Genomic DNA, 13,506 nt, shown 5'->3' with positions numbered 1-13,506 from the left:
TCTTGCAGAGAAGAATTGTGATCTTAAATTTCAAAGAGCTCACTTGGTCTTGGCACTATGGTTGGGAGAAAGATAGAGTACATGTTCCTTCTACTCAGCCTAACTCACATTCCAATAGCAGTTACTATGTAAGATTGTTATGGGGAATGAATCCATACATGCATGTAAAGTGCTTCAAACAGTTCCTACTGCGTGGTAAATGGTATATAAGGGATTGTTGCTATTATTACTCTTAAATAGGAAATTAGTTTGTGTGTTGCAGTATACATTCTTGTGCCTTCCTCATGTGATCAGTTACCTATTTAGATGGCAGTTTCTTTGAGAACAGATGCTTTGTTTTTTGAATGGAGTGTGTGTGTGTGTGTGTGTGTGTGTGTGTGTGTACTCATATCATACAGGACTGTTAAAAAAAGAAAAAGGTAAAAGCCTACTCCTCCTTAATGAACCTTCTATACCATCTTGCCTCTCTGCATTGAAATAATACCAACTATCTTACAGTGTAGATGTAATGAAATCTGTAGGTACAAATTTAAATTCTTTCCACCAAACCGAGCCTGAAACATGGAAACTAAGGCTTCCAGCAAGCAGAGTAACCAAGAACATTGTAAGTACACATTTCTGTTGATCTTTGCAGGTACCTCACTTCCGATAGTCTTCTAAAAAGCTTTTCATAATCAAAGAAAAATGGGCTTACAGAAGATGGCCCTGTTTGCCCAGAATGCTCAGGGATCACATATTGAAAAACATTGGCTTGAGAGTTTGAGGAAGATAATTGCTATACCATGACTACCAGGTTTTTAGAATAAAAACTTAACTAGAACTCTGTCTCAAACAGAATTATACTGAGTAGAATTGACACCGCCACCTTCACCCTCCTTGAAAATAAAAAGGCTAAGTAAAGGGTTTTCGTTCCCTACATTCAGAAGTCCCTACTGCCCTATTCACGAGGAGTTCTCTCTGAAAAGCACAGAGATGCTGAAAGAAAAGCCAAGTTTTATTCCCACCTTGTCCATTACACTAAAGAGCAAAATCAGGTTGTTTTTTCTCCAGGTTGTAACAGTGAAAGAGCAAGAGGTGAGAAGGTTCAGTTCTCTCCCTCACTTTACGAATTAGATCTTCCTTCATGGCATAACCTTGACATTGCCCTCAATTCTGAATTTCTTCCTTTTGAGCATGGAAATCATATAATTGACATTAACTAGAAGAAAACATGGTTTTAGCATATAAGTAACTCATATGGGAGACAATGTCCTTTGAAAATTCTTCTAGTCTTTTAATTTCATTTAAAGAACTCTAGTACATTAGTTTCAAACACAATATCTAGAACTGTTTCTCAGTTACTTGCTTAACAATAATTCTTTTAAAAATAAAAAAAAGATAAAACAATGATTTGTATGGGTGAAGGGAAAACCTTCCTTTATTCAATACTGAGAAATCCTATTTTATTTCAAGTATTTAAAAAATTAAATTGGTTACAAAGACCATTGAGATGTGGCCAAGAAACTAAACAGAAGTAATTTATAATTGAAGAATGAAACACTCTGAATATTAAATAATGAAGGGAGATGAAATCAGATGCAAAAAAATGCAAAATACTTAAAACCTTTCAATATGACAGTATGTCTTCCCCAGAGAGAAGTATGAATATTAAAGTTCGGCTGAATTTCTTTCTTCCAGTTTTTGATATAAAATAGAAAATTCTTTCAATTGACAGAAATAAAATCTGTATTTAGAGTCTGTCATGAAGAATATGTTAAATAGCTTAGGTTTTAAGGATAGGCTTTATCTGTTGACTCCTGGATTCATTCTCAGACTTCAATTTCTGTTCCATTTCCTGCAATGTCTCACCCTCGGCTCTCTACCCATCTCTCTTCCATTGCTCAAACTTGGAATCACTGTGCAATTAGGCTTATCTTTATGTTTGATTTCTAATATGAGTGTTGCTTAATGTTAAGGCTGGTACATTATGAACCCTTTGGAGGGTAATAACAGGCAGAGGGGTTACATTTTTGTCCCAGTCAAAGAACCACAATGTAGTATCAGCAAATTTCTCTCCTTCTTTTTAGTTAGTAGCTTTATTCAAAGTGATGAAGATGGCTATAGTTATTGCTCTCCATTGATTTCTCTTGGCCTACAGGTGTATAGCATACAAGCAGGAACTGTCTAAGGAAGGAAGATGTACATGGAGAAGGATGTGTGGCACCAGCTTCCCTGGCCACTGAGTGTCTTGTGCTGATGGGTAGTTTAGCCCAGAAGATAGAGAGGGCAAATGTAAGCCCTGGAGGGTTGTGCCCTCAAGGAAATTACCATGGATCTGGGGATCCTAAAATGGAAACCACTGACTCCAATATGAAAGAGAATGGAAAGCAGTACCACATGAGAAGACTAAAGGGTGGACAAACATGGGAAAGAGAACTTAAATATGACTGGATGACTTGGAAAGGCTTTACAAAGATGCCATTTAGCTTTAAGTTGGAATATGGATATAATTTTGATATGTAGAAAAGGAAAGGTAGAACATTCTGACTGAGAAAACAGCAAAGAAAATAGGAAGTGTATGTTGGGTTCTGGAAGAGCAGTCAGGCTACTTGGCTGGAGGACATGGAGGAAGGAGACTGGAGCATATCCAGGACAAGGTGGCATGGGTTTTGAGTGCCCTGCAGAGCACTGGGGGCTGTGTTCTGCTGGGAAGGAAAGTTGTTGAACCTTTACTCCTTCTCATCCTTCTCTTTCTCTTCCTCTTACTGCTACTCCTGCTACTGATAGTTTCATGATAATAGCTAAATGACATGGTTTACTTTCTATCTGCCATGGACTGTTTTAAACATTTTACATTTATTCACTCAATCTTTGTAATACCTTTGAAATTAGGTACTATTCATATCATCTTAAATTCACCTGATGAAACAACTAAGGCACATAAAGATTAAGTAGTTTGCCAACCATTACAGCTAACAAACACTTGACAGTCAGGACAGCAGGCAGTCTTATTCCAAGGTTAGGCTTTTATTCCCACCCTGTGCTATCTCCGATGAAATTTTTAAAAATTATATGGTTAAGACCAAGCAGAGAGGAGGAGTGGGACGTCCCACCGTCACTGCCGGCAGCAGGTGCTGGCTCTGAGAGCCTCCCATCATAATTCTTCCTTATCCAGGAGGCAACAAAGAGACACCCCAAGTTCCCATTATCCAGAGTACTGCCAGCATGAAGACTTTTCCCTCTCCTCTCTCACAGAAGGAGGTACTCTGGGTATACGGAAGACATACCATTAGGGAGACCCAGTGCTGGGGGCCCCAGGAAGAAGTTATATAAAGAAGCATGGAATTAAGTCATCTATAGTCATATGAATCCCACTTCTAGGGCTTCCTTTGAAGTTGGGAGTACTCCTCAGTCACACATGAGAAGACTGAAGGTCAAAGAAGGTAAGTGACTTGATGCAGTTACATAAATCAATAGTGGCAAAGTCAGAAGAATTAGCCAGGATTTTTTTGCTCTTAGACCAGAGCTTTCTTTACTTGACCTAGCTGCCTCACTCATTATAGTCCATGAGGCATACACCCAGAGAGACAGACGAGCTGTCACTTAAAAGCCATGATGTGCCCTCACAGTAACAGTGGGAAAGAGCTAGTTAGGAAATAAATACATTTCAGAAAACATGGAAATATACATGGCCTAAAGCAGAAGTATGGAGCCTGATACTCTATTCACCATACAACTTCAGCTCCAGGGATTTACAAGTGTGACAGCTAAGATAACCTCTTTAAATAAAAACTGTCAGTGATTATAAACCCTGAAGATGTTATAAACAGATTATCCACTTTAATTATTTGAAATCATTTCCTAGAATTTGATCTTTTAATCTTGCATAAAACTGGAAGATACAGGTATACAATTTGTTTCTTGTACTTATACTATTTGTGAATCATCGTAACACTAATGTAACTTGCCTTTGCAAGTGGGCTAATGGATTGTCAATATTTTTGTGAACTCATTTTAAATCAAGACTTTATGGGTGTCTGCCATGTGCAAATATGTAGTTAGGTGCTGTGGAGTGAGTACTAGATGATAGGGATGCTGCATATACTAAAACAACAACGCAAGATTGACCCTGAAAGATACCACATGAAATAAACAATTACAGGGATTGGTATCTTACACTCTACAAAACCTCAAACCTAGTCCTCTCCCAGTGAATGGTTCCACCACTTTGAGGAGGAAATAAAATTCTGATAGATAACATTGTGAGAAGCACATGTTTAGGAAAAGAAGTGGCATGAGAACAGGTGAAGAAGGTATAGAAGGTGTGTTTGAGCATTTAGTTCACTAGTTTTGGGGAATAAATGGAGAGAGATATAAATAGAAAGGTAGACTTAATATAACAAAAGACTTACTAACACTCTAGCCTACAGAGAAGGCTGTGTGTGTGGCAGGAATGTGGAAGAACTGAATGTTTCTGAGCAGGGCTGATTCTCTGTTGATGCACTGAATGATAATTATGATAGATTTGCTCTTTAACCCATAAACTCTGAGAGTCTAACTCCGTGATCAAGTGGCTTTGTAAGAACATTAACCAAGTTGGTCCATGAAGGATGAAAGAATCAGAAAGAGAGAAAACCATCAGGAGGCTATTACATTAGCTAAGTTGTGAAATAATAATAATCATAATAATAAAAACATTAACTGGAAATTGAAGGTGAAAGCCTGAATGGGGATGTAAAGGTTGTAATAAAAGCTATAGAGAATGTAAAGAGAGCATACAGGTGTGTTCAAGACTAGACAACTTCCTATATGTAAAAGGTCATATGTGAAAAGTCAAAGATAAACTGTCTTGTAAGCTCCTTAAGGTTCTTCTGTTGAATTAGTTTTCTTGCTGCTGTGACAACTTCTCACAAACCTAGTGGCTTAAAACAATATAACTTTAATATCTTGCTGTTTGGGAGATCAGAAATCTGAAATGGGTTTCACTGCACTAACATCAAGGTGTCAATAGGACTGAGTTCTTTCTGGAGGCTCCAAGGTAGAGTTTGTTCTCATGCCTTTTCCAGCTTCTGAGGCTGCCCCCACTCTTCGGCTCATGACCCTCCATTCCTTCAGTCTCTGATTCTGCTGTCAGATCATCTCTTCTTACTCTGACCTTGCTACCTCTCTCATATGGGGACCCTTGTAATTTCATTGGGTCAACATGGATAACCCAGGGTTAATCTCCCCATCTCATAACATTTAACATCCCTAGGAAAGTTGTCTTCGCTGTGTAACATACTCACAGGTTCTGAGATGAGAATGTGGACATCTATCGGGGTCATTATCCTTCCCACTGCAATGCAGACCCACCTAACTGTCCATCCCAGTGTGCTCATCTGTCATAGACAGGGGATCAACAGTTATTTGTGATGACTGAGATGATGAAGGTAAAAGTAAATTAGTAATTAGCTGATTGTTCAGAGAGCTCAAGAGAAGAGAAATCGTATAGCAGTATACAACCTAAGAAGGTGTGTGGAAAAGGGTCACTTGATATACATTCGGTTAGAGGAGACAGAGGTGAGTGGAGGAGCTTCCAGGAACTGCTGATATTTAAAAGGTACCAGGAACTTTGAATTGTTTTTATACTTTGTTTTAGAGCCTCAGGTATTCAATGTGCATATCTCAGGCACACAAAGTGGAAATGCCCCTGAAACATGTCACTGTCATTTAATAAGCCATCAAAGCTCTGACACATTATTTCTTACTCTCAGCCCACACTTGGGTTTTCGATTATGTACCTGTACTCGTTCAGTCATTGAACCATTTATCTGTTTATTCACAAATTTTTAAGAGGTTATTCCTATACATCTGCCTCTATTCTTAGTGCTAGGAGATTTTAAAATGCACCTTCTTGGACACCATCATGAGGATGTTTGACAACTAGTTGCTGTATTATTCAATTTAATATTTAATAAATTGTACGTTCTGGACTCGACAAGCTGAGTTCCTGCTCCCAAAATAAATAAGATAAACTTGCATTGTGGTGTAGGAGGTCTGCAGACAATAAACAGAAAATAGCAGCATAATACGTTAGCACTGCAACTAGAAATAGGATTCATTCCCTAAAGGGTTAAGGAAGGCATCTTTCAGAAAGGAATATGTAATGTGAATCCTCAATAATATGGCACTTGTGAATTTGCCCTTCTGAGTTTATGATGCAAATACTTGAGCCTTATGCTATAAATTTGAGAAGCATTTATAGATTCAATAACCTATCAATTATTGAATCAATCCCTATTCACAAAGCATGTTAACTGGGACAGGTTCTCAATGAATTCTATCACCCATTCACCTTTCAAAGAAAAGCATTACAAATCCTGAAGCCTTGTGCTTGTGCTCTAATAGAATTTATGGCTACATTATCTTCAGCCCAGCTCTCTGATGTTCCCCACCAAATGATTCCTACCAAATGACAGATTCTGGCTTACAATGTAAGTTTCTGCAGGTCACATCTCCCCTAGTACATCCCCTCTTCGGTCTCTTCTAAGCTGAGCAGTTGCCCACCAAAGCATTTGAGCCAAACTTTTCTGGGAACACTGATAAAACTCTTCATTAGCTAATGGATTTCCAAGATAATTGAATTGAATTTCCCCTTCTTCAATCCAACTACTAGAACAGCAAATTCTTCACATTTTTATTCCAGGACCCCTGGTCTCCACTTGAAATGAAATAAACTGCCTGGAAACATGGCCATTGCTCAAATTCATTTTTGTCCTCAAGTTTTTGGTTTAATCAGAAATATGTGTGAGTCTGCATTAGACAGTGATCTGCTTGGGCAGCAGAGAAGGAGAAAAATAAATAAGAAAGAAAAAGAAAATGAGGAAGTAGGAAGGAAAAAGGGGAGGGAAAAGGAAAGAAAAGTAAGCACCTTTTACATTCTGGGTCTATCCAAGCAATATCTATGAAAGGTTGTAGGATGTATCAATATTTAATTACCAATATGCTTTCCTCAGAAGTTGAGATCCTCTTCTAGGGCTGACAGCAGCATTACTGTTGAACCAGTCTACATTCATATAAACAGCAGGTAGAGAACACTTTACATCATATATTTGAACAAAAGAAACACAAATATTCTCTACCTCCTCATCCCCTTTTCTGAAAAATCAAACAAGACAATGACATTTTTTGAGACAAATAGCACTTCCACTCCAATAAAAAATTCTCCTCAGGAGAAATGCACATTTGCATGCTCTCTTAGCAACTTTAATAACTTATCAATGTTTAAGAAGGGCAAATACTTCCTGATACCACTTATATGAGGAAACGCAAATAGCCAAAGAAGCAGAGAGTAGAATGGTCATTGCTGGGGTTGAGGGAGACGGGGGAAAATGGAGGAATTAGTCAAAGGGTGCAAAGTTTCAGTTACACAAGATGATTTAGTCCTAGAGATCTACTGTACAGCATAGTACCTATAGATAATACTGTATTGTATACTTAAAACTTGTTAAGACTGGAGTTCTTGTGTTCTTATTGCATGCAAAAAATAGTAATAAAGAGGATGGGAATAAACTTTTGGAGTAGATGGATGTTTATGATGTAGAAAGTGGTGATGGTTTCACAGGTGTATACATATCTCCAAACTCATCCAATCATACACTTTAAATATACACAGCATTGTGAATGTCTGTCATACCTCAATAAAGCATTTTTTTTTCCAGAAGAATTGTGACCACTTCTGATTTCTGATGGTAATGTTGTAGAAAAAAAGAAGAAATTCCTTCTAGGAGAATAAAGCAGATAGCAGGGAAGAATAAAAGGGTTTCTTCTTCCTAAAGAAAGCTTGGGTAGGAGGGGGAAGAGGAAGGAGGAGGAAAGTAAAATTGGATCTTTCAAGGATATTGTAGAGACCTGTCCAGGGCAGATGGGACTTGAGAGCCATCAAAGTAGCTTGTCCATGTAGTACTCACGCAGGTGGGGCTTGGTATCTGGGAACTGCTAATAGCATAGAGGATCAGATTCAGGCACAACTTCTTGGTGTCTTTTAGCAAAAACAAAAGATGCATTTGCCAGCACACACTGGAACTACATGGAAAAGAAACTCCGAGAACATTTCAAAGAATCAGGTACAGTAGACCTAAATTATTAGTACAACATCTCTCATTACTAGAATGGAAACAACAGGTCTGGTTGATGCCTGTTTCATCTCCACTTTCCTCTGGCTCCCCTGCCATCCTCCAAAGAGAGGTCATTTTATTTGCCAGACAGGTGCTGTACATAGAAAGATGCACACATGGTAAGTGTGCAGCTTGATGAACATTCAAAAAGTGGACACACGGATGAAACTGCCACCCACTATCACAGGAAACGGAATGTTGGCGGCACTCCAGACAACCTCTGTGCCCTCAGTCATGATCCGCTCCCAGCAAAATTACACACCATCCTGACTTCTATCAAAATTGTTTATTGTTTATTGCAACCTTCTTTAAACTTTATGTAAATGGAATTATACAGTATATACTACTGTATCTGTCTTCTTTTGCCAAATGTATGTTAGTGAAATTATCCATCCATATGCCAATAAATTCCCATTGCTATATAATATTCTATTATATGACTGGACCACTATGCTATTACCATTGCAATTAGGTTGTTTCAGATTAGTGTAATAAAGAAAGTGCTGCTATAAACATTTATTGAACATATATACTTTTTTAGAAACCTGTGTATACCCATCTAGGAATGAAATCACTGGGTCATATGGCATCACACTTTCGCTTTAGTGCAGACTCTCAAACACTTATGTACTCATAGCATATAAGAATTCTAGTTTGTGTATTGGTAATATTTGGTATTGTTAGTCTTTAATTTCAGTCGCTGTGGTGATTGTTTAGCAAACAGTTGTGATAGTTCTGGTTCCAGAATCACAAGTTTAAGCACCTTTTAAAAATATATATATAAAATAAATGTATATATATATAAATATATATAAATATATATATATAATTTCATCATGTTGGCCAGACTGGTCTCAAACTCCTGACCTCAGGTGATTCACCCACCTCAACCTCCCAGAGTGCTAGAATTATATATATATAAAAGTATATATATATAAATATATTATATATAAATATAAACAATATATAATATGTATTTTTATATAATAAATATATATTTATATAATTACATATATAATATATAATTATATATTAAATGTATATATATAATTTATATATATTATGTAATATATAAATTATATAATATATATATTTTTATATAAGTTTTGCAAATATTTTTCCCCATCTATGACTTACCTTTACTTCTTCTTAACATTGTCTTTTGAAGAAGAAAAGTTTTATTAAAAAATGAATAAACTTCAATGTATTAATTTTCTATTCTATACTTTATGCTTTTTACTGTCATGTTTTAAAAAATTACTGCTAAGCTTGAGGTTACTAAGCTTTTTCTCCTAAATGTATCTCTGGATTTTATATCACTTTAACTTATATTTAGTCTGTGACTCGAGTTAATTTTCATATATTGCTTGAGGTTCATATTTTTGCATATGAATATCTACTTATGTCAGCACAACTTTTTGAAAACATCCTTTGCCATTGAATTGCTTTGAGACATTTATTAAAAATCAATACACACACACACACACACACACACACACATATATGTAGGTTTATTTCAGGATTCTTTATTCTGTTCCATTGATATATTTGTCTTTTATAGCAGCCCTATACTGTTTTTATTACTATAACTTTATAGTAAATTTTGGATCAGATAGTGTTCTGTTTCAAAGTTGTTTTGGCTATTTTAGTATTTGGCATTTTCTAAATAAAATTTAGAATACGTTTGTTGATTAAAAATATACCTGCTGGAATTTTAATGGGAATTGTATTGATGCTGTAGATCAATTTGGGGAGAACTGATATATTAACAACATGAGGCAGGGCACGGTGGCTAAGGCCAGTAATTCTAGTACTCTGGGAGGCTGAGGTGGGTGGATTACCTGAGGTCAGGAGTTTGAGATCAGCCTGGCCAACATGATGAAACCCTGTCTCCACTAAAAATATAAAAATTAGCTGGGGATGGTGGCGCACACCTGTAATCCCAGTTACTCAGGAGGCTGAGGCAGGAGAATTGCTCCAACCCAGGAGACAGAGGTGGCAGTGAGCCAAGATCGCACCAGTGTGCTCCAGCCTGGGTGACAGAGTGAGACTCTGTCTCAAAAAAAAAACAATGACTCTTCTAATCCATAAATACCTCTCCATTTGTATAGCTTGTCTTGTATGTCTCTCGCCAGTGTTTGTAGTTTTTGGAAAATCTTGGATATTCCATGTTCATAAATTAGAAGAATTGATATTGTTAAAATATCCATAGTTCCCAAAGCAATCTAAGATTCAGTGCAGTTTCTATCAAAATATCAATGACACTCTTCACAGAAATATAAATAGAAAAACAATCCTACAATTTATATAGAACCACAAAAGACCCAGAATTGCCAAAGCTATCTTAAGCATGTATATTATATATACTTTTTATTTCCATAGGTTTTGGGGGAACAGGTGGTGTTTGGTTACATGAATAAGCTCTTTAGTGGTGATTTCTGACATTTTGGTACATACGTCACTTGAGCAGTATATACAGTACCCAATTTGTAGTCTTCTATCCCTCACCCCCTCCCACCCTTTCTCTGGAGTCCCCAAAGTCAATTATATCATTCTCATGCCTTTGCATCCTCATAGCTTAGCTCCCACTTGTAAGAACATATGATGTTTAGTTTTCCATTCCTGAGTTACTTCACTTAGAATAATGGTTGCCAATTTCATCCAAGTTGCTGCGAATGCCATTATTTTGTTCCTTTTTGTGGCTGAGTGGTATGCCATGATATATGTATGTGTATTATATATATCATATATATATATACACACACACACACATATATACATAAAACAATTTTTTAATCCACTGATTGATGGGCATTTGGGTTGGTTCCATATTTTTTGTAATTGTGAACTGTGCTTCAATAAACGTGTATGCATGTATCTTTTTTGTATAATTACTTTTTTTTTCTGGGCAGATACTCAGGAGTGAGATTGTTGGATCAGATGGTCGTTCTGCTGTTAGTTCTTTAAGGAATCTCCACACTGTTTTCCATAGTGGTTGTACTGGTTTACATTCCCACCAGCAGTGTAAAAGTGTTCCCTTTTCACCACATCCCTGCAAACATCTATTTTTTTTTAATGTTTTGGTTATGGCCATTTTTGCAGGCGTAAGGTGGTATCAAATTGTGGTTTTGATTTGCTTTTCCTGATAATTAGTGATGTTGAGCATTTTATTATGTTTGTTAGTCATTTGCATATCTTCTTTTGAGAATTGTCTATTCATGTCCTTTGCCTACTTTTTGATGGGGTTGTTTTTTTTTCTTGCTGATTTGCTTGAGTTCCTTACAGATTTTGGATATTAGTCCTTTGTCAGATGTACAGATTGAAAATATTGTCTCCCATTCTGTGGGTTGTCTGTTTACTCTGCTGTTTCTTTTGCTGTGCAAGACAAACTAAACTAATGTAGTTTAGTTAAGTCCCATCTATTTATTTTTGTTTTTGTTGCATTTGCTTTTTGGTTCTTGGTCATGATGTCTTTGCCTAAGCCATGTCTAGAAGGATTTTTCCGATGTTAACTTCTAGAATTTTTATAGTTTCAGGTCTTATATTTAAGTCCTTGATCCATCTTGAGTTGATTTCTGTATAAGGTGAGAGATGAAGATCCAGTTTCATTCCTCTACATGTGGCTAGCCAATTATCCCAGCACTATTTGTTACATAGGGTGTCCTATCTCCATTTTATGTTTTTGTTGGCTTTGTTGAAGATCAGTTGGTTGTAAGTATTTGGCTTTATTTCTGGGTTTTCTATTCTGTTCCATTGGTGTATGTGCCTCTTTTCATACCAGTACCATGCTGTTTTGGTGACTATGCCCTTATAGTATAGTTTGGAGTCAGGTATTGTGATGCCTCCAGATTTATTCTTTTTACTTAGTAGTGCTTTGGCTCTGTGGGTTCTTTTTTTGTTCCATATGAATTTTAGGATTGTTTTAGTTCTATGAAGAATGATGGTGCTATTTTGATGCAAATTGCATTGAATTTGTAGATTGCTTTTGGCAGTATGGTCATTTTCACAATATTGATTCTACCCATCCATGAGCATGGGATGTGTTTCCATTTGTTTGTGGCATCTATAATTTCTTTCAGCAGTGTTTCATAGTTTTCCTGGTAGACGTCTTTCACTTCCTTAGTTAAGTGTGTTCTTAAGTATTTCTTTTTTCTTTTTTTTTTTTTCACAGCTATTGTAAAAGGGGTTGAGTTCTTGATTTGATTCTCGGCCCCGGTCACTGTTGGTGTACAGCAGAGCTACTGATTTGTGTATGTTAATTTTGTATACTGAAACTTAGCAGAATTCATTTATCAGTTCTAGGAGCTTTTGGATGACTCTTTAGGGTTTTCTAGGTATATGATCATATCATCAGTGAACAGTGACAATTTGACTTCCTCTTTATCAATTTGTATGCCCTTTATTTCTCTTGTCTGACTTCTCTGGCTAGGACTTCCAGTCCTGTGCTGAATAGAAGTGGTGAAAGTGGGTATCCTTGTTTTGTTCCAGTTCTCAAGGGGAATGCTTTCAACTTTTCCCCATTCAGTATTATGTTGGCTGTGGATTTTTCATAGATGCCTTTTATTACATTAAGGTATGTCTGTTCTATGCCGATTCTGCTGAAGATTTTAATGATAAAGGGATGCTGGATTTTGTCAATTTTATTTTGTGTCTATTGAGATGATCATGTGATTATTGCCTTAATTTTGCTTATGTGGTCTATCACATTTATTGACTTGCAGATGTTAAACCATCCCTGCATTCCTAGTATGTAACTCACTGGAACATGGTGGATTATCTTTTTCATATGCTGTTGGATTCAGTTAGCTAGTATTTTGTTAAGGAATCTTGCATCTATATTCATCAGGGACATTGGTCTGTAGTTTTGTTTTTTTGTTATGTCTTTTCCTGGTTTTGGTATTAAAGTGATACTAGCTTCATAGAATGATTTAGGAGGGATTCCCTCTTTTTCTTTCAGAATAGTATCAATAGGATTGGTATCAATTCTTTGAATGTCTGATAGAATTCAGCTGTGAATCCATCTAGTCCTAGATTTTTTTTGTTGTTGGGAATTTATTTATTACCATTTCAGTCTCATTGCTTGTTATTGGTCTGTTTGGAGTTTCTATTTATTCCTGGTTTAATCTAGGAGGGCTGCATATTTCCAGGAATTTACCCATCTCCTCTACGTTTTCTAGTTTGTGCATGTAAAAGTGTTCATAGTAGCCTTGAATGATCTTTTGTATTTATCTGGTATCAGTTGTAATATCTCCTGTTTCATTTTTAATTGAGGTTCTTTGGAAATTCTTCTTTTCTTGGTTAATCTTGATAATAGACTATCAATTTTATTTATCTTTTCAAATAACCAGCTTTTTGTTTCATTTATCTTTTG

The sequence above is a fragment of the Theropithecus gelada genome, chromosome 17 (assembly GCF_003255815.1).
Source record: "Theropithecus gelada isolate Dixy chromosome 17, Tgel_1.0, whole genome shotgun sequence".
NCBI classification, from domain to species: domain Eukaryota; kingdom Metazoa; phylum Chordata; class Mammalia; order Primates; family Cercopithecidae; genus Theropithecus; species Theropithecus gelada.
This window is presented reverse-complemented; position numbering follows the sequence as displayed.